The sequence below is a fragment of the Nothobranchius furzeri genome, chromosome 12 (assembly GCF_043380555.1).
Source record: "Nothobranchius furzeri strain GRZ-AD chromosome 12, NfurGRZ-RIMD1, whole genome shotgun sequence".
NCBI classification, from domain to species: Eukaryota; Metazoa; Chordata; class Actinopteri; order Cyprinodontiformes; family Nothobranchiidae; genus Nothobranchius; species Nothobranchius furzeri.
The window spans coordinates 68,486,061-68,504,505 of NC_091752.1; the positions used below are offsets into that span (position 1 = coordinate 68,486,061).

General features: G+C 44.7%; 2 protein-coding genes across 5 annotated transcripts in view; one reads left to right on the forward strand and one right to left on the reverse strand.

Annotated features, from left to right (window-relative positions):
* LOC129157315 (zinc finger protein 84-like) overlaps positions 1-16,575 on the forward strand; it is a 48,295-nt gene extending 31,720 nt beyond the window's left edge. For both annotated transcript variants that reach the window (XM_070542965.1, XM_070542966.1), the window contains exons 3-5: positions 8,244-10,239; positions 10,389-10,476; positions 14,000-16,575. The gene's annotated coding sequence lies outside the window, so the exon portion shown is untranslated. The remainder of the gene's footprint in view (positions 1-8,243; positions 10,240-10,388; positions 10,477-13,999) is intronic.
* Positions 1,061-18,445, reverse strand: part of LOC129157297 (zinc finger protein 84) — a 70,619-nt gene continuing 53,234 nt past the window's right edge. For 2 of the 3 annotated variants that reach the window (XR_011515797.1, XR_011515795.1), the window contains one exon: positions 1,082-1,921. The gene's annotated coding sequence lies outside the window, so the exon portion shown is untranslated. Of the gene's footprint in view, positions 1,922-18,445 lie in introns of all 3 variants that reach the window. The other variant, XR_011515796.1, reaches the window with a different exon arrangement.

The following is an 18,445-nucleotide window of genomic DNA, read 5'->3' on the forward strand; positions in this document are numbered from 1 at the left end:
GATAAACAGTCAGATTGAAGACGGTGTTATTGTAGACTATTCGGCTCCTGGTGGTTTAATCTGTGGATGGAAGTTACAGCTCGACCCAGCTGTGACCCAGCTGGAAAGAGTGACCTTTGCCCCACAAAATGAGGCCATTTACGATGCTACACGTGCGACCATCAAGAACAAAGTAGAAATTCAGCGAAAGAAAGCAAATTGACTACATATTAATTTGATACAAGTGTGAACCTAGAGCCCCACGACTGTTATTATTTTAGGTACGGAGAGTGATCACGCTAGATCAAACAATGGGCTCAGACAATGTCTTCCTCCAAACTTGAGTTTATTTACACACAATGCATAAAACAAGTTCTTCTGTTACAACCTCAACCAGGTCTGGGATCCTGGGAGGGCTAACACAGGTACGTGAGTGCAAAAAATAAAATAAAATAGGGAGCAGTACACCAAATCACATTTGACAAAACATTTTATCAACAAAAAGCGTCCCTCGTCGTCGTCTTCCTCCGCTTATCTGGGTCCGGGTCACGTTGGCAGCATCCCAACTAGGGAGCTCCAGACCGTCCTCTCCCCCACCACCTCCACCAGCTCCTCTGGCAGGACCCCAAGGCGTTCCCGGACCAGATTGGAGATGTAACCTCTCCAACGTGTCTTGGGTCGACCCGGGGGCCTCCTGCCGGCAGGACATGCCCGAAACACCTCCCCAGGGAGGCGTCCAGGAGGCATCCTGACCAGATGCCCAAACCACTTCAGCTGACTCCTTTCGAGCCGGAGGAGCAGCGGTTCTACTCCGAGTCCCTCCCGAATGTCCGAGCTCCTCACCCTCTCTCTAAGGCTGAGCCCGGCCACCTTACGGAGGAAACTCATTTCGGCCGCTTGTATCCGCGATCTCGTTCTTTCGGTCCTTACCCAAAGCTCATGACCATAGGTGAGGATTGGGACGTAGATCGACCGGTAAATCGAGAGCCTGGCTTTCTGGCTCAGCTCCCTCTTCACCACGACAGATCGGCTCAGCGTCCGCATCACTGCAGATGCTGAACCAATCCGCCTGTCGATCTCCCGATCCCTCCTACCCTCACTCGTGAACAAGACCCTAAGATACTTAAACTCCTCCACTTGAGGTTGGACCTCTCTCCCCCGACCCGGAGTTGGCAAGCCACCCATTTCCAGTCGAGAACCAAAAAGCGTCCCTACGGGCGATAAACGACAACACAAAATGGAAGAAGACTCGTTAAGACAAAAATGATATTCCAGAAATGTTCTGAGTAAAATGGCCCTTTAACACTCGACCTTAACATGCACTTATCTGTGCGAATACTGGGGATTCACCCAGAGAATCCAAATATCAGGAAATATATGATGAATCTAAATCACAGGAGATGTCCAGAGTTTTTAAAGCTTGTGTTCATCATGTTGTGGGGACCACAATGAGGCTACACTCGCACCCAGTTCTTGGTACCACAGACGTATATATTGACTTGGGACTGTTTGTATGTAAATATTGTTGACTGCTTGGCCGCCTGATCAGAACCAGAAACGTATGTGTAACAGACCATCTGGGTGTTCAAGGGGCCGTATGTGGAGGGCCACACAGAGGCTACGCTCACACCCAGTTCTTTGGACTGTTTGTATGTAGATGTAGCAGGACTGGTTGGCGTCTTAACCAGTTGATCGGCCAGCGTATCACACATATTAATCAAACCAGCCCACCATTAAAACATATTACAGATGATAACAACTCTACTGCTTGTAGTGTAAGATTAAATCAATGACTAGAAAGAGTTATCAGTTAGTATTTGTTTTAAAAAATGTGTTGTTCAAATATCAAACAGCTAAATAACAATAACATGATGACGTAGAAGGCTTTTCTCCCAGGAGGACCAGCCGGTAAAGCTTCTCCTGACCCTGGACACCTGCAGTCCTAAACAGAGAAAATCAGAGCACAGGTGACAAAAAGGCAATAAACACATTTTTACATTTATCCACATGAGAAGATAAAAATTATATTCTTCACACAAACTATTTTAACGTCATTAAAACGTGTCAGCTGTGTAAATCATATGGCTTATCAATTTTAGGTCATAGTCCTAAAGCCCTAGGACAAGTTAGTTAAAATATAATATGTGTAAAAATGACAAAATGGCATCATCTGACCAAAATGACCAACTTCCTGTTGGTTTTGAAACATGGTTTCAGGAGACTTTTTGGTAAGTCTCAAGACACATCATGATTGTACCAAATTTCATAATCCTCAGTCGAAGCATGACATAGAGCTGAATGTTGTCATGGTCCTAGGGAGCACTATATTAAATCTAGGCCATGCCTATGTAAAATCTGTATAATTATCTGTATGGGGTTGGATTAGTGTAAATCACATTACATTTTGCACAGATGAGATGTGAATTGACGAAATTAGAGGCAAACGTAATTCCATGGTGTGATGCCTAAATTCGCCATACTCCTTAAGCCCCACCCTCTTTTGAAACCTGCCAGACACTACATACGTGTACCAAGTTTCATAATCCTCAGTAAAAGCATGGCATGAGGCTGATAGCTTTAATCGCCCTAGGGGCCTGCTATTTTAGAGAAACAGGTCACACCCACAGACGCCGCAACGGGTCAATGTTTTAGGCTTAGCCACGCCCACACAGTTATACTTTTGAGAACGTTTTTCACAACTTTTGACTCCTAGTGGCTTATGAGTGAAATAAGTCATTTTGAAGTCTGTAGGTCAAAAACTCTACGATAAGTTAGCTCTAATTAAGCATGTGCAAAACAGAAAAGAATAGTCATGTGACTAAAATGGCCGACTTCCTGTCAGATTTGGAAAGTGGCTCCATAGATATTTTTGTAGTTTCTGAGACACTACATAAGTGTACCAACTTTCATAATCCTCAGTAAAAGCATGGCATGGGGCTTAATGTTTCAATGGTCCTAGGGGGCGCTATTTGAAAAAAAATAGACCACACCCACCGGATGTTTGCATACATATCTGTCTGAGGTCAGATTAGTCACACTCATGCAAAATTTCCTGCAGATAAGTTGAGGAATGAGCAAATGAGAGGCAAACGTATTGCTACGCCGTTACGCCTGAATTCGCCATACCGCCACAGCCCCGCCCTCTTTCAACACCTGTCAGTACTGGATGCTAAGTGAGCCCAACATGTCAACTTTTATTTGGCAGTGATTCATATTGGTTAGATCAAAAGGGTACAATTGGGAGCTTTCAGAGTAAACATGACTTTTTCTGTTGTGAGGGGGCGGGGCCTTAATGACGTCATCATCTGATTATTGATTGTCATTTAGGGGTGGATGACAAACAACCACAAACATTTTTGTGACTCTGTGTCCTTCGATGATGAAATTATGGCAATTTATATTTTTTAGTGAGAAGTCAGTATTAGGCCAGGAGAAGTCCTGCTGCTGAGGTGCTAAGTTGTATCGGTTGTATCAGCCCTGCTATGCAGTTTTCTGCCAGCAGGGGGCTCTGATATTGTACACAACACACACGATTAGGTTTACGAAACCAATTTTTAAATTGGCTATAAAACACTAAAGGAAGGTTAAGTTGCTGAAATAACTAAATAAGATGATAATGGCTGTTACAAAGTTTATAGTAATATATTAACAATGTTTACTTTTCATATTTTTCAAAGATTACAACACTTTAAAAGTCACGAATTACGAGACCATCAAAATGGTCTCAAAAACCTATTGGTTTCATAATGCTGGTGTGTAACCTGACAAATAGGTCTTCCAAACCATAAGCGCTCACACACACACACACACACACACACACACACACACACACACACACACACACAGCTATCTACAATTAGTGTTTATCATTTAATCTCAGTAGTTTTTATGAAAAATCTTACATTTAGTTCTCACTGGTAACAATTTAGCTGATAATAATTGTAATTTCACTGACTTGTTAGTAAACTATTTGACCTAGGATAAACGTTCTTACTGAAAGTTTCTATCATTGATTTAATGTTAAAATGGCTTGCCATAACAAAATTCCACAGCCACCAAACTAGTAACGAGCTAGACAGACTCACGGATGCTATCCAATGCAGCTGGTACTTGGGTGTTTGGAGAACAAGGGATTCCCAGCGAGTTACCTCTGCTAAGGTAACATCTTCCTGTTTCTTCTTCTCGTGCTCATTGATAAACCAAACCGGGCTGCGCTCCTCCCAGAGGCGATTTTACCATTAGGCATAGGTCGGCGGCCGCCTGGGGCCCCCTTGTGTTGGGGGGCCTCCTAGCCCTGACCGCCGGCACCCCTCTGTTAATACCACATTATTCTTATTACCAACCTGTCGCCGCAGACGGGATTGGACATGCTTCTCGTTACCATAATTCCTGAACCGTTCAAGATATCATTAAAATTCCAAAAGTGCTGAAAAGATTAAAAAGTGGGCTTTTCGTGCATATACAGGTGCTGGCCAGTAAATTAGAATATCATCAAAAGGTTGAAAATATTTCAGTAATTCCATTCAAAACGTGAAACTTGTACATTATATTCATGCAATGCACACAGACCAATGTATTTCTGATGTTAATTACGTTTAATTTTGATATTTATAGGTGACAACCAATGAAAACATCAAATCTGGTATCTCAGAAAATTAGAATATTCTAAAGGCCAATGAAAAAATGTTTGTTTCTCTAATGTTGGCCAACTGAAAAGAATGAACATGAAAAGAATGTGCATGTATAGCACTCAATACTTAGTCGGGGCTCCTTTTGCCTCAATAACTGCAGTAATGCGGCGTGGCATGGACTCGATCAGTCTGTGGCACTGCTCAGGTGTTATGAGAGCCCAGGTTGCTCTGATAGTCGTCTTCAGCTCCTCTGCATTGTTGGGTCTAGCGTATTGCATCCTCCGCTTCACAATACCCCATAGATTTTCTATGGGGTTAAGGTCAGGCGAGTTTGCTGGCCAATCAAGGACAGGGATACCATGGTCCTTGAACCAGGTGCTGGTGGTTTTGGCACTGTGTGCAGGTGCCAAGTCCTGTTGAAAGGTGAAGTCTGCATCCCCATAAAGTTGGTCAGCAGCAGGAAGCATGAAGTGCTCTAAAACTTCCTGGTAGACGGCTGCATTGACCCTGGACCTCAGGAAACAGAGTGGGCCAACACCGGCAGATGACATGGCACCCCACACCATCACTGACGGTGGAAACTTTACACTGGACCTCATGCAACGTGGATTCTGTGCTTCTCCGCTCTTCCTCCAGACTCTGGGTCCTTGATTTCCAAAGGAAATGCAGAACTTGCTTTCATCAGAAAACATAACTTTGGACCACTCAGCATCAGTCCAGTCCTTTTTGTCCTTGGCCCAGGCGAGACGCTTCTTGCGCTGTTTCTTGTTCAAGAGTGGCTTGACACACGGAATGCGACACCTGAATCCCATGTCTTTCATGAGTCTCCTCGTGGTGGTTCTTGAAGCGCTGACTCCAGCTGCAGTCCACTCTTTGTGGATCTCCCCCACATTTTTGAATGGGTTTGTCGTCACAATTCTCTGCAGGGTGCGGTTATCCCTAGAGCTTGTACACTTTTTTCTACCACATTTTTTCCGTCCCTTCGCCTGTCTGTTAATGTGCTTGGACACAGAGCTCTGCGAACAGCCAGCTTCTTTAGCAATCACCTTTTGTGTCTTGCCCTCCTTGTGCAAGGTGTCAATGATTGTCTTTTGGACAGCTGTTAAGTCAGAAGTCTTCCCCATGATTGTGGTGCCTTCAAAACAAGACTGAGGGACCTTTTAAAGGCCTTTGCAGGTGTTTTGAGTAAATCAGCTGATTAGAGTGGCAGCAGGTGTCTTCTATATTCAGCCTTTTCAGAATATTCTAATTTTTTGAGATACCAAATTTGGAGTTTTCATTAGTTGTCACTTATGAATATCAAATTTAAATGTAATGAACATTGGAAATACATTGGTCTGTGTGCATTGCATGAATATAATGTACAAGTTTCACGTTTTGAATGGAATTACTGAAATATTTTCAACCTTTTGATGATATTCTAATTTACTGGCCAGCACCTGTACAATACATTACGGTAGCCACCGAGATTCCCTGTCTTGAGCGCAACGAATCACAACACCGATTCAGAGCAAGCCCCCACAATGCGGCTTTAAAATTGAGTCCAACCTGGAAGTAAGAAAAATTGCAGTTCCACCCTCATCCACTAGGGGCTGGTGTCAGAAGCTAGCAAATCCTCATTGACTCCCATGTTAAAAATACCAATTTCACAGCAGAAATAAACATGTTTACAGCCTGGTACCAAAACATGTTTTTTGTTTAAATGATCTAGTTTACTCTCATGACAACTCTGAGGGGGGTGAATTTTTTTCTCACTCTTCTGTTTAAGTGTATTAAAAGCCTAAAATTCTGTATAATTAATGAGCACCAGACCCACGTGACCACAGAGCTAGCTCCGGGAAAAGGCCTCAGTAGAGCCTCGGTCTGGCCTGGAAACTGTTCCGGCATTTTGAGTCCCTGTGTTTGAGTATTCTTTTTTGGATATTTTTTGTGCAATTGTTGGACAAAATGACTTGCTGTGGTATTAATTGCACTGTTCAGGTGTAAACATTGTGCTCCATCCCTGTGTTTGAACTCAGAAGATGCTCCTTGATGCCACAGATATGTGATGATTTAGCTTGTTTCTTTATTTTACTCCAGAATAAGAGATTAAATTATTACAAAAGCAGTTTAATGTAGTTAAGTTAGTCATTCAAATGATTCTAACATGCTGCAGTGTGTGTGTGAGCACTTGCGTGTGCATGTGAGTGCGTGCATGTGTGTGTGTTACACATATAGAACTGCATGAGACAGTGTGGTTTCATCAAATCCATGCATCTTATATCTTGGCTGAAGTAATGGCTCAGGAAAAGGAAAATAACTTATATTTCATAAATAATGACGTCTTAATAGTATCTACGATAATGTTTTATCTTATCTTTGGTCTGGGAGGTGTACCATATCATGATACAAGCTTTTTAAAACATGTTAAAGTATTACAAGAGGAGATTAATGCATGAATTTAAAGTTCATGTTTGGAGTCCAACCTTCACAGATTGGAGGCTCACGCTGGTGAGGAGACACCGTTAGTTCTAGTAACACCTGGGCTCCCAAGGCCTGTTCTGACAGGATGGACGTTACGGGACCCTTAAGGATTCCAGTTGGATGATTGGAGGATTATTTAGGAGGACTGGAATGAACAAACTGATTTCAGTGGTGAAGGGTTAAATGAGTGAGTGAACCCACTACCAAGGATGAACACTAACTTTAAAAATCAGCTGCTCTAAATAAGCATGAAGGTCAGAGAGGAGCTCTAGGATGGACACGAATAAAGGAACTGTAATGTAGAGGTAAAGCAGGGCAGGGCCAACGTTAACAGCTGTCATACGGTCCATCTGAAATGTTTGACTGCATTTGGCTTGTTATGTGACAGGTTAGAGCACAGTCTCATGTTAGAGTTTTGTCATGAAAACATTGAGATAGCTCACATACTGATGGCATCTAAAAAATTATTTTTTCTCAAAATAAAGAATAATTTTAATCACAATATGAACAATCGTAGAAAAACCTCGTCCAATCAATGTGCTCGTCCTGTTCTCACTAATTGGATAGAAATCCCTCCTTCAAGCTGTGCATGTTTGAGCGCGCACACGAGCGAATTGTGAACTGGCGTTGTGATTTAGCACTACTTAGATGTAGCCATCCTTACGCTGACAAAAATGTAACTAAGTAACTTTTACTTTGAGTACATTTTTTTACGATACTTTTTACTTTTACTTGAGTAAAAATTTAGGAAAGTACTTTTACTCGTAATTGAGTAAAAAATTATCAAAGTATTGGTACTCGTACTTAAGTAGGACATTTTAGTACTCTTTCCACCTCTGTCTGACGGTAACGTTTCGTATTCAGGATAAAAAGAAAAAGAAAACATGAAAGCAGCACCATGGTCAGTGAAGACCTTACTCCTGCCTGTTTGAAAATAGGTCACCACTTTCAGGGATGGAATGATTCTGAGATGGCAGCAGTCCCACAATTATCAGTTGTTGTATTTAGCTTTTCCAATGTGTTTTGGTTGATTTGTTGATTTTAAAAAGCAGAAAGTTTGATATGTTGTCAACTTTCAATGGTGGTGGTATAATAAGTGCAAATGTCAATCCTCTTTGGATAACAGTAAAACAAACTGATACAATTATTTGCTTTCCTCTGAGTACACAGGACACCGACCGTGTGTATTTTAAGACACCTTACAGCTTTCCACCCAGAGAGCAGGTGAATATGAGTGAAGATTATTGCATGACAACAAAATAAAATTAATTTTAACTGCTGTGCATGAAGTCATGTTTTTGTGTGTCTTGATTAAGGACAATGACGGCATGGACCAACACAACGTGGTCACCACAACCAGAGATGTTGGGATCCGGAGTAAAGACGTGTCTTACGACAGGCTTGTGGTAAGGACATGCAAAGGACCAAGAAACAACTTATCTTATTTAATCTGCTTAACCAGAATAATTCTGTTCAGCATCTAAATCAGAATCAGAATAAGAAAGAATTTTATTGCCAGCGCTCCAGCGATCCAGAGCATAGGAACTTGACTCCACAATACAGCCTAACCAAGATTAAACACACACATATAGACAGAACAGATACAGGCAGACCACGAGAGCAGCCATAACGGCGCTCATTTCAGTAGATGAAGAGGGGATTACATGAGGAGAGTTCGGGGAGGGAGAAAAAGGCATTAACAGAGCTACACCGGCAGGGTGTAGCTCTGTTAATGCAAAAAAACACCCAACATACAAGCACGAACGTCACAGTTCACAACATGAGACCCGCTAGGTAGGGGGGAGGGGCTGGGACCCTGATTTCCTCAGCGGGAGCAGCCTGTGTGGCGCTCGGCCAACTGAATCCACAGGTAGGAGGGAGGTCATGGGAAAGCACAGAGCACAGTGAGTGCCTCCAACTTGATGACCTCGGTGCAGAGACCACAATCTGAAGGCGGGGAGGTAGGTAGGGTTTTCACAGCATTTGTCTGCATTCCTTCCATCGTGGGGGTTTTTGCACACAACTCCAAGGCTGCTTATGGCGCCAGATTGGATAACAGAACCTTGTTTGGGTCAGGCAGAGATAATTTTCCTCTCTGCCTTAAAGTCTGTATTGATCATTCAAATCCTCCAGTGAAGCCAATTCGGTGATTATACATTTCCACACCGTCCGGTGACCCTCTCCGAGATGACATCCAGTTTGCGCACTAACACCGGTAACGCAGCTAAGACATTGTCCAGCTTGCAATTCACCTCGAGTAACGTCCCAGTCTGTGAGGTCTCCACCCGGACGGTGCCGTCCATGGATGCGGGTCGCCCTCCAATCGCTCCCGTCATCCCAATTTTACGGAAAACCAGATATCCTCCCATTCCAATCAGAAGAAATCCAGTGATCATCAGACCAAATATCCACACATCTTCGACATCCTCAATGGACAGCTGAGAGAGACAGATGACATTCCACTTCTTCCAGGAATCGAGCATATATCCCGCTGCATGTGTCCCGTGAGGACAAGCGCGAGCCCCCTCCTCCGTTCTCATCGTAGAAAAAATCTTATCAATCGCGTTGAATGACCAATTGATTAAATACATTTCTGAAAAATAGTGATTTCCAGAGGAAATGCAGAGAAGCGCTCTGTAGGCAGACGGGACAAGAAGAGCCTTGGGAAAAAGCAGATAAGGGAGCAAAGCAGAAGCGACCGTGCTCTGTGAGTGCCAGAAGAGGTTTTTGATCTAATTTTAGGAAAGGGCTCAGCAAGCTGAAGACCAAAGAAGAGTCAGCAGTGATCTTCTTATATCATTTATCACTCAGGATAAAGGCCTACTGCTACATCTGTAAGTGAGTTTTAAATTTATAATTAAATTTGCACACTGTGACTAATTTCAGTCAAAACATGACTCATGAATTATTTAAGTGAATCATTTTCTGCTAACCTAGTGTTTGGACATTTACTTTGAGCATCCTCCAAAAATATCTCTATTTACAGGCAATCATCGCAGGAAAAGTGTCATCCACCTGGGCTTCATCAAAGGGCAGGGTGGACATTTTCTTTGAGGAGGATAAGCAGCTGGACAGAGTGATGGGCTTCTTGACAAGCCTGGTTGAAGCACAGACAACCAGATGACACAATCAAGTGGCATTCATGATGGATGTGCTTCTGCCAGAGGTACGTTCTGAAAATGTTTATGTATCACATGAAAATATTTTGTAGCATTACTGTTGTCAGTCTATAACTCATGGTTAATATCTTGTTACCTGCAACATGACAGACTAATGTCTACATGAAAGATGTCTTTTGTTCACCTCATTATTCAGGCAACCATCCATGCGCTTTCAGCTGTCCATGAATGTTGACGGACAAAGCCACAGAAATGTACGGCCTTGGGCTGCAGTATGACTGGAGGTATTCTACAAACACAAGAACATTGGTTACGTATTGTAACCCCAGATTCTATGAGTCTATTCGCAGCCCTTAAGCGAGCTGCTATTGGAAGGATGATCTCAGCATCAGCCAATCATGAAGAGCTTAAATGTACGCCCACCAATGGTGGGCACCCCTTGTGGGTATATAAGTGGAGTGACTCCATTGTTCGCCTCCGATGGCTCTTAGTCCTAACAGAACCAGTGGGGCCAGTGGCTTAAGGGCTGCGACTAGACTCATAGAATCTGGGGTTACAATACGTAACCAACGTTCTATTTCGTCTACTCTTAGCCCTTAAGCTAGCTGCTATTGGAATAATGCGCAGCTGGATGGGTTTACGCTACACTGGTTAGCTCAACCAATGGACACACCCAACATGTCTCCTTTTAGTGAGGGGCGCTCAGCCGCAGCCCAGGGCTTAAAAGGCTGAAGCAACCAGAGAGGAGAGTGGGGCCCCACTAAAAATATCATCCACAAGAGGCTGAAAATCATTCAAGCAAGGCTGATGTGGTGCCATAATGCCTTCACTCAGCCCGCTGAGGTCCAAGCACTGAACGAGTGATGGATCCTGAAGACACATCTCATGAATAATAACGAGTAAAGGAACAGGGTGAGGCCCATGAAGCAGCCTGACAAATGACTTCCATCGACACACCACTGTGGAGCACCATAAAAGAGGAAATCCCTCTGGCTGAGTGAGCCCTGAGTATCTCAGGAGGATCCCGCCCTGATGATGTGTAAGCGAGTGAAATGGCATCACATAGCCAGTGTGAAAGACGCTGGGTCGACAGCGCTTGCCCAAGGGAAAAATCTCTGTAGTGCACAAACAGGCTTTGTGAGCGGCGAATCCCTGAAGCGCGTGACACATATCGTGCGAGTGCGTGCACCGGGCAGAGAAGGTGGGACGCCACCTCCTCATCAGAATTATGGGGAGGAGAAAAAAGTCCAGCCAATGAAATTGACCTGGATTTGAAGGAAGCATTAATGTTTTTGGGCACAAAGGCTAGGTTGGGGCATGAAACAGCAGACCCGCCATCTTCCCGGATCCTGAGGCATGCGGGAAAGGCGGTTAGGTCGCTCACCCTCTTGACTGATGCCAGCGCCAGCAGCAAGGCAGTTTTGAGTGACAGGAACTTGAGTGAGACCTGGTCCAAGGGTTCAAATGGGCTTCAGATAAGCCACGCAGAACCACCGTTAGGTCCCACTGGGGAAATAGCGGGCGGGACACAGGTCTGTTCCTTCTGACACCTTTTAGAAAACGTTTTGTGAGGGGATGATTGAAAACAGATCTATCTCCAAAACCCTGATGACAGGATGAGATAGCTGCAGCATATGTTTTAATAGTGCTTAATGCGAGGCCCCTGTCCATCAGTATCTGCAGAAACGATAGGACATCCGCCAGCTGGCAGGAGTGCTTGAACATTTTGCTCCGTACACCATTTCTGGAAAGCTGCCCATTTAGCAGCATAAGATGCAACGGTAGAGGGTGCCCGCACACTCTGAATCGTGGCGACCACATCATGTGGCAGCGCAGAAGCCTCTAAGCGTGACAGCTCAGCGGCCAGACCCACAGCCGCTGGCCTATTTCTGGAGGATGTTTGATTATCCCATCCGCCTGGAGAAGGGCGTCCGCCCTCCACGGAGAGCCGGACACTAGCGCTTGCAGTTCCGGAAACCATGACGCGGACAAGCATCTGGGAGCTACCAGAATTACCGAGAGCTGTTCCGACCGAACTCGGTCCAGGAGACAGGGAATCAGTGGGACTGGCGGAAATGCATACAGGAGCGTCTGAGGCCAGGTCTGGTGCGAGAAGGCGTCCGCTCCGAGCGGGGGATGGTCCCGGGGACTCAGGGAAAACCACAGGCGACACTGTGTGTTTTCGCGAGCCGCAAACAGATCCACAGAGGGTTCCCCGAACCTTATCCAGATCTGTGATATCAGTGCGGGATGCAGACGCCAGTCGGAGTCGCGGGGTCCGCTGCTACATTCAGGACCCCCGGAATGTAGGTGGCTTCATGTGAGAGGATGCAGGGATTCCCTCAGTGAGCGAGGTCCCCGCCCACTGACGGGGGAACCCTCAACATATGTCTCTTCTGACGTATCGGGTGTACCCGGAGGCAGATGAACCAACGCTGCAGGCGCCTCGTGTGCAGTAAACCTAGCAGCACTATAGCGTGGGCTGCAGCCATCATGCCCAGAAGTTTCATGACCCCCTGTATGCAGCACCCTCCAATTGCAGCGCGTCCTTGTCCTCTAACGCCATAACTGATGCACTGCTTGAACTCTTACCGATTTTACCAAACCGAACGAAGGCACAGCTCACCATTCGTCTGAGCTCATCCATGGGTGTGGTCTTAGGATCCACTGTACCCATGTATGGGCCATAGTGGGCATGTAGGTTTTTGAGGAATAATCCTTTAAAACCTTTATCCTCCTCCATTCCATCCTTGCATTCCGTACCAAAGTATGCGTTGAAGAGACGTTGATAGAAGACATGTGGGTCTTCAGCACGACCCTGCTTGACTGATAATGCTAGCTGTATGCCAGCTTCCTGTGAATTGTAGGTGTACTCTTTCAGAACCGCAGCTTCCAGCTTTTCGTAGTTGTCCCCAATCAAGTTACGCTTGCGATCAATGAGTGAACCCACGCCATCAGAGGTTAGTCTTATCCGAAAGATCTTGTCCTCCATGGACATTCCCGGACACCGCTGGAAGTGGTGTCGGAGGTCGCTCAGGTACGCATCAACTGGGTACGAAGTACTCGGTGCAGGGCTGAAACGTTTGACGCACCGAGCCATCCGGTAGACGTCCGGTTGAGGGGTCACTGGTGCAGCAGGTTGAGGGTAACCAAGGTAAAGGGCCGTTGTTGGAAGCAGATGTGCCGGCTGAGGAGCCGTGTAACCCGAATGAGGTGCTGAAGGGGGCCCATATTGGCTAGATAGCCCAGGCTGATGGAGTTGTCTTCTGCCAACTCCAGCAGGTGTGCCTCCACCCGCCGGTGGAGCAGCGCCTACAGCATCAGCCGGAGGAGGTGGTGTTGTTTGAGCTTGTAGGTGCGATTGGTGTTTCGGTGCTGCCGGTCTAGACAGCTTTGACTGCAAATAATCCATTTCCGTTCGTTGATTCGCTATGTCGGCTTTAAGCCCATTTGCCTCCTGTTTTAAGCTCAAATTCTCACCTTCCAAGAGTTCCAGTTTGTGTTCCAGCTGATTCCTGTCATCCAACACCATATCCTTCTCAGCAAGAGCTACCGAAAAGTGGCCTTGGACCGCGGCTAGCTGCTGCTTAGCCACACTCAGCTGACCCAGTTCTCTCTCCCACAAGTGAGCTAACAGTACCGCAAACTCTACTAGCGACTCTGTGCGGGCTTTTCCCCCAAGGGGCTTACCTGTGGTGGGGATACCGGACATGGTAGTTTGAAGTAAAGATAGCAGTTCATCAGCGGTGTTACCCCGAAGGCCGATATTATAACCGTGATCCACTAAGCCTGTCTCTCCTACCACAGATTCCACTGCATCAATCACCTGGAGTCCCAGTGAGTGTAGGTCTCTCCCTCTTCTGCGGACATCTTCAAGTAAAAAGACCTATCACAGAAGTAGTTACAGGTAAACGTGGTTTTCGAATGAACCTTCAGGCCAAAACTGTTAAGTAATGCCAAAAATATCACTCTCTTTTGACCTGCCCCAGATGGCCGGTCAAGCTACGAGTTGGGTCACTCAAAATGGCGGATTGTTGCGCATGCGCTGTCCGTCACTCGGCGTCTAGCCCCGTAGCCAAATCCGATTCTTTACACAGGATCGTTTTAAAGAACCGCGGCAAATGCAAACGACTGTACCTAGTACTCAAAGGCGTAGCGGATTTTGAGACGCAGAATCGCTGCGTCGAAACGGCTTGACAGTTTGTCGGTACGCGCCACCGTATGTCTCATTGGGGTGACTAGTTAGCACTTTTGGCTAAGCTAGCGAATGCCTGGAGCGACCAGGACTTAACGGTCCAAACTGACCCGTCCGAGCAACCAAACATGCGTGAGCGACGTGGTAATTTCTGGACTTTAGCGTCCGCACTCTGGGCGTGCAGAGGCACTCTTCCGTGTCCAACTTCAGCTATTAGCGAATTAATGCTAGCGGTTGAATGCTAGCGGATCAATGCTAGCGAGTTGACCGGGACGGTAGTCGGGGATCAAGCGGCTACCGGACGGAAGTAACTTCCGACAGGGATATCAGTATCTCCGGTTTCACAAACAATTGCACACAGTGTCACAAACACACGCGACAAACAAGAAAACATACAGTATTCAACGTACAAGACAGTAAAATACTCCTTCAGTGGTAGGCCTAAAATGGCCGCTATGTGCCACATCATCCTTAGAGTGGTTTGATGAAACAGCGCCTCCTGTGGAGGGTGACTAATGTCCAACCCCCCTTTACGTGAAGCAAATGTCTACCACTATCTGAATGAGACAAGTTTCCAGACGGGACACACCTGTCCGTTGTTATTTTGTCTAACTCAGACGGCTCAAAGAGTCCCAATATGTCTCAACTCGACACAAAGTGCTTTAAACTGTGTAGATATCTGGCTAAGGCTCGCCATTAAATGTAGCGGAATATAATTGGTATATTCTTACACTTTTATTAAGGTCCAGAGATATCACTGATCCAACCCGAGCTGGATCATTAATCTTTGGACCGGGCCCTTAGAATCAAAAGAGGTTGTTTTTACTACAGGGAATTTTATTCAAACACCTTGTATTGAATTAGAAACAAGAAGAGAGAGAGAGAGAGATGGGATGTTTAAGAATATTTATTTTATAATTATTTGAAACAATCACCAGGACTAACTCTCTAATGATGGATGCAGATGAATGTAATGCTGAAGTGTTGGTGTGTGTGTGTCAGTTCAGAATCTCCATCTGGTGGAGGCGAGTCTGAGTGCGAGATGTTGTTTGCTCCTAACTGACCGACGATGGACTTCAGGAGGAAGACATGAGACGCTATCTATGCCGATCTACGTACCGTGCAGAGACTTCCGTGTTAGATCCGGATGCCAGGTCCTCGGACCCTCCTTGGTGCTGGAACTGGCGAAACAGTGTCGGCAGCACGACAAACCAGTCTATAGATCGTCTCCCGGTACAACGGCAGGTTTTCAGCGTCACGCAGAGACCCCCCTTTTTGGGTCAGAGAGTTCAGCTTTTATTCTGATGGAACTGTCATCTTGTTGATAAAACGACAGAATTTTCCAGCTTGACAGTTCTCAGCTTAAAAGTAGAAAATACAGCTGGCCAGTCTGTACTTCACTTAGCGATGATGGATTTGAGAGCTGGTCGAGTACTTGGTTTGAACTGCGTTGAACTAAACTAAAATGGTGTTGTTCTGTTTTATTAAGCTTAGTTGTTTATGATTCTTAGCGAATCGGAGTGGACAGATTAACTAAACACCACAGAGCTCTGCCACGCATCAGAAAGGAAGCTCTGATTGGATGAGTGAACAATGTGTCATGTGTTTACCTTATGTGAATCAGGATGTCTAGCTCAGTTAGCCCAAAGTCCTGTTATTCATTAAACACATAAATCATAACATTGTGATTTCACAGATCGGTCACCTGATTATTACTGACCAGCAGTTGTTTTGATTAGGTTTATTAGAAATAAAGTTCTTTGATTAACTAATGAAAAGCGTTCTTCGTCCTTCTTCTGTCTTCTTTGCTGGAATGTAAACATCAGAAGCAAGCGCACGACCTTGGCAATTTATGCACACTGTCACTGTGTCAAAGGGCAGCTGTTAAGGGCAGAAATGGCATATTCATAACGCTACACCGGGGAGAGGACGGTCTGGAGCTCCCTAGTTGGGATGCTGCCCCCGCGACCCGGACCCGGATAAGCGGAGGAAGACGACGACGATGAGGGACGCTTTTTGTTGATAAAATGTTTGTTTTGTCAAATGTGATTTGGTGTACTGCTCCCTATTTTAATGTTTTTGCACTCACGTACCTGTGTTAGCCCTCCCAGGATCCCAGACCTGGTTGGGTTGTAACAGAAGAACTTGTTTTATGCATTGTGTGTAAATAAACTCAAGTTTGGAGGAAGACATTGTCTCAGCCCATTGTTTGATCTAGCGTGATCACTCTCCGTACCTAAAATAATAACAGTCGTGGGGCTCTAGGTTCACACTTGTACCAAATTAATATGTAGTCAATTTGCTTTATTTCGCTGAATTTCTACTTTGTTCTTGATGGTCGCACGTGTAGCATCATGAATGGCCTCATTTTGTGGGGCAAAGTTCACACTTTCCAGCTGGGTCACAGCTGGGTCGAGCTGTAACTTCCATCCACAGATTAAACCACCAGGAGCCGAATAGTCTACAATAACACCGTCTTCAATCTGACTGTTTATCTGTTTGCTGTTCCATCACGAGATGAAGGACCTTCAACTCTAATCAAATAATTTAATAAACTCTTTTATTATAAGGTTTACTATAATCATCATAAATGATCATCATGGTTCATTATAAATGTATTTTTAACTAATGAAATGACTTATAATTCTTTGGTTAATAATAATTATTATTTATGATAATCAGTAATGTGTGTTCAGTAACCAGAAGGTCTTTTGCACGTGTTTACACCTCATGCAGGACTCACTTCAAGGTAACTGCCTCACATGTCTTCCATAGTCATGCTTCCTGACTCTGAGAGGGCGTGTTCTGAGGTTTTGTTAAAACCAAAGCTCCACAGCTTAAGTTCAGTTCTTGAACCAAGCTGATACTTCTTCGTGGCAACGAGAGTATCCCAGAGGAGAAGGGTCGGCCGCCTGACTCCTCACTAAGCGTTCTGTCACGCCGATAGAATAGCTCTGAATAAACGCACCTATAACCAGCTGACACTACGAGATTCCTTAAGAATCTGCACGGATGCAAAGCCACATCTACCTGTGCACCTCACGGCAACTCTAGGACCAGAGAAAGTCGGTACCCTTGGTCATCTGCTGGACCTGAGTACCCCCGAGGCTGACAACATCCTCCAGACCTCCAGATCCACACAGAGGGTCGTCTGAACGGTGAGGTAGAACACAGATTGTGTCTGATGTTGTTCTCTCTAAGAAACCATCAGTTAGCTGCAAAACCAACGTTTCACCCAGAACGCGTTCTCCCTCTGAAAGAAAGCTTCTGAGATTTCATTCACGCATCCAAACCTCATCATTCCACTTAGTTTTCCATCCAGACACAGGGGTTGCTTTAATAACAAGTTTTAATATCAAAATTGTTGTTCATATTTGACATTTATAAATTGTTATTCATTAATTGTCTATTTTAAGTTGTCAGATTTGAAATTGTTAGTAATAAATTCTTAAATTTTTAAACCTGACTCTTCTTTGAATGAAACACAGAATGGTGTGCATTTTCAGTTATTGAATCAGCAAAGAACCTTATTAAGTCTTCTGTTTAATAAATAAACTTTTGCTATTAATTTCAACATCTTAAATTAAATATTAATCCGTAGATTAAATATAAACCAAGCTCGTTGGTGTATGAACTTCTATCGATTATATTAATATCCTAGATGTTTATATATGATAGAAGCTTCATATGTTAACTTGTTTGTCTTTCTCAGAATCTAACAAAGCTGATAGCAACAGCGTTAGTTCTAGTATGTAGATTAACCCTACACACGTGTGAACCATGTGCACAAACACATTCAGTGCAAACACACACGCGCACACATGCAGTTAAATGTCTTAAATTAAATTGTGTGCATTAATCTTATAGTACAAGCAGTAGAGTTGTTATCATCTGTAATATGTTTTAATGGTGGGCTGGTTTGATTAATATGTGTGATAGGCTGGCCGATTACCTGGTTGAGACACCAACCAGTCCTGCTACATCTACATACAAACAGTCCAAAGAACTGGGTGTGAGCGTAGCCTCTGTGTGGCCCTCCACATACGGCCCCTTGAACA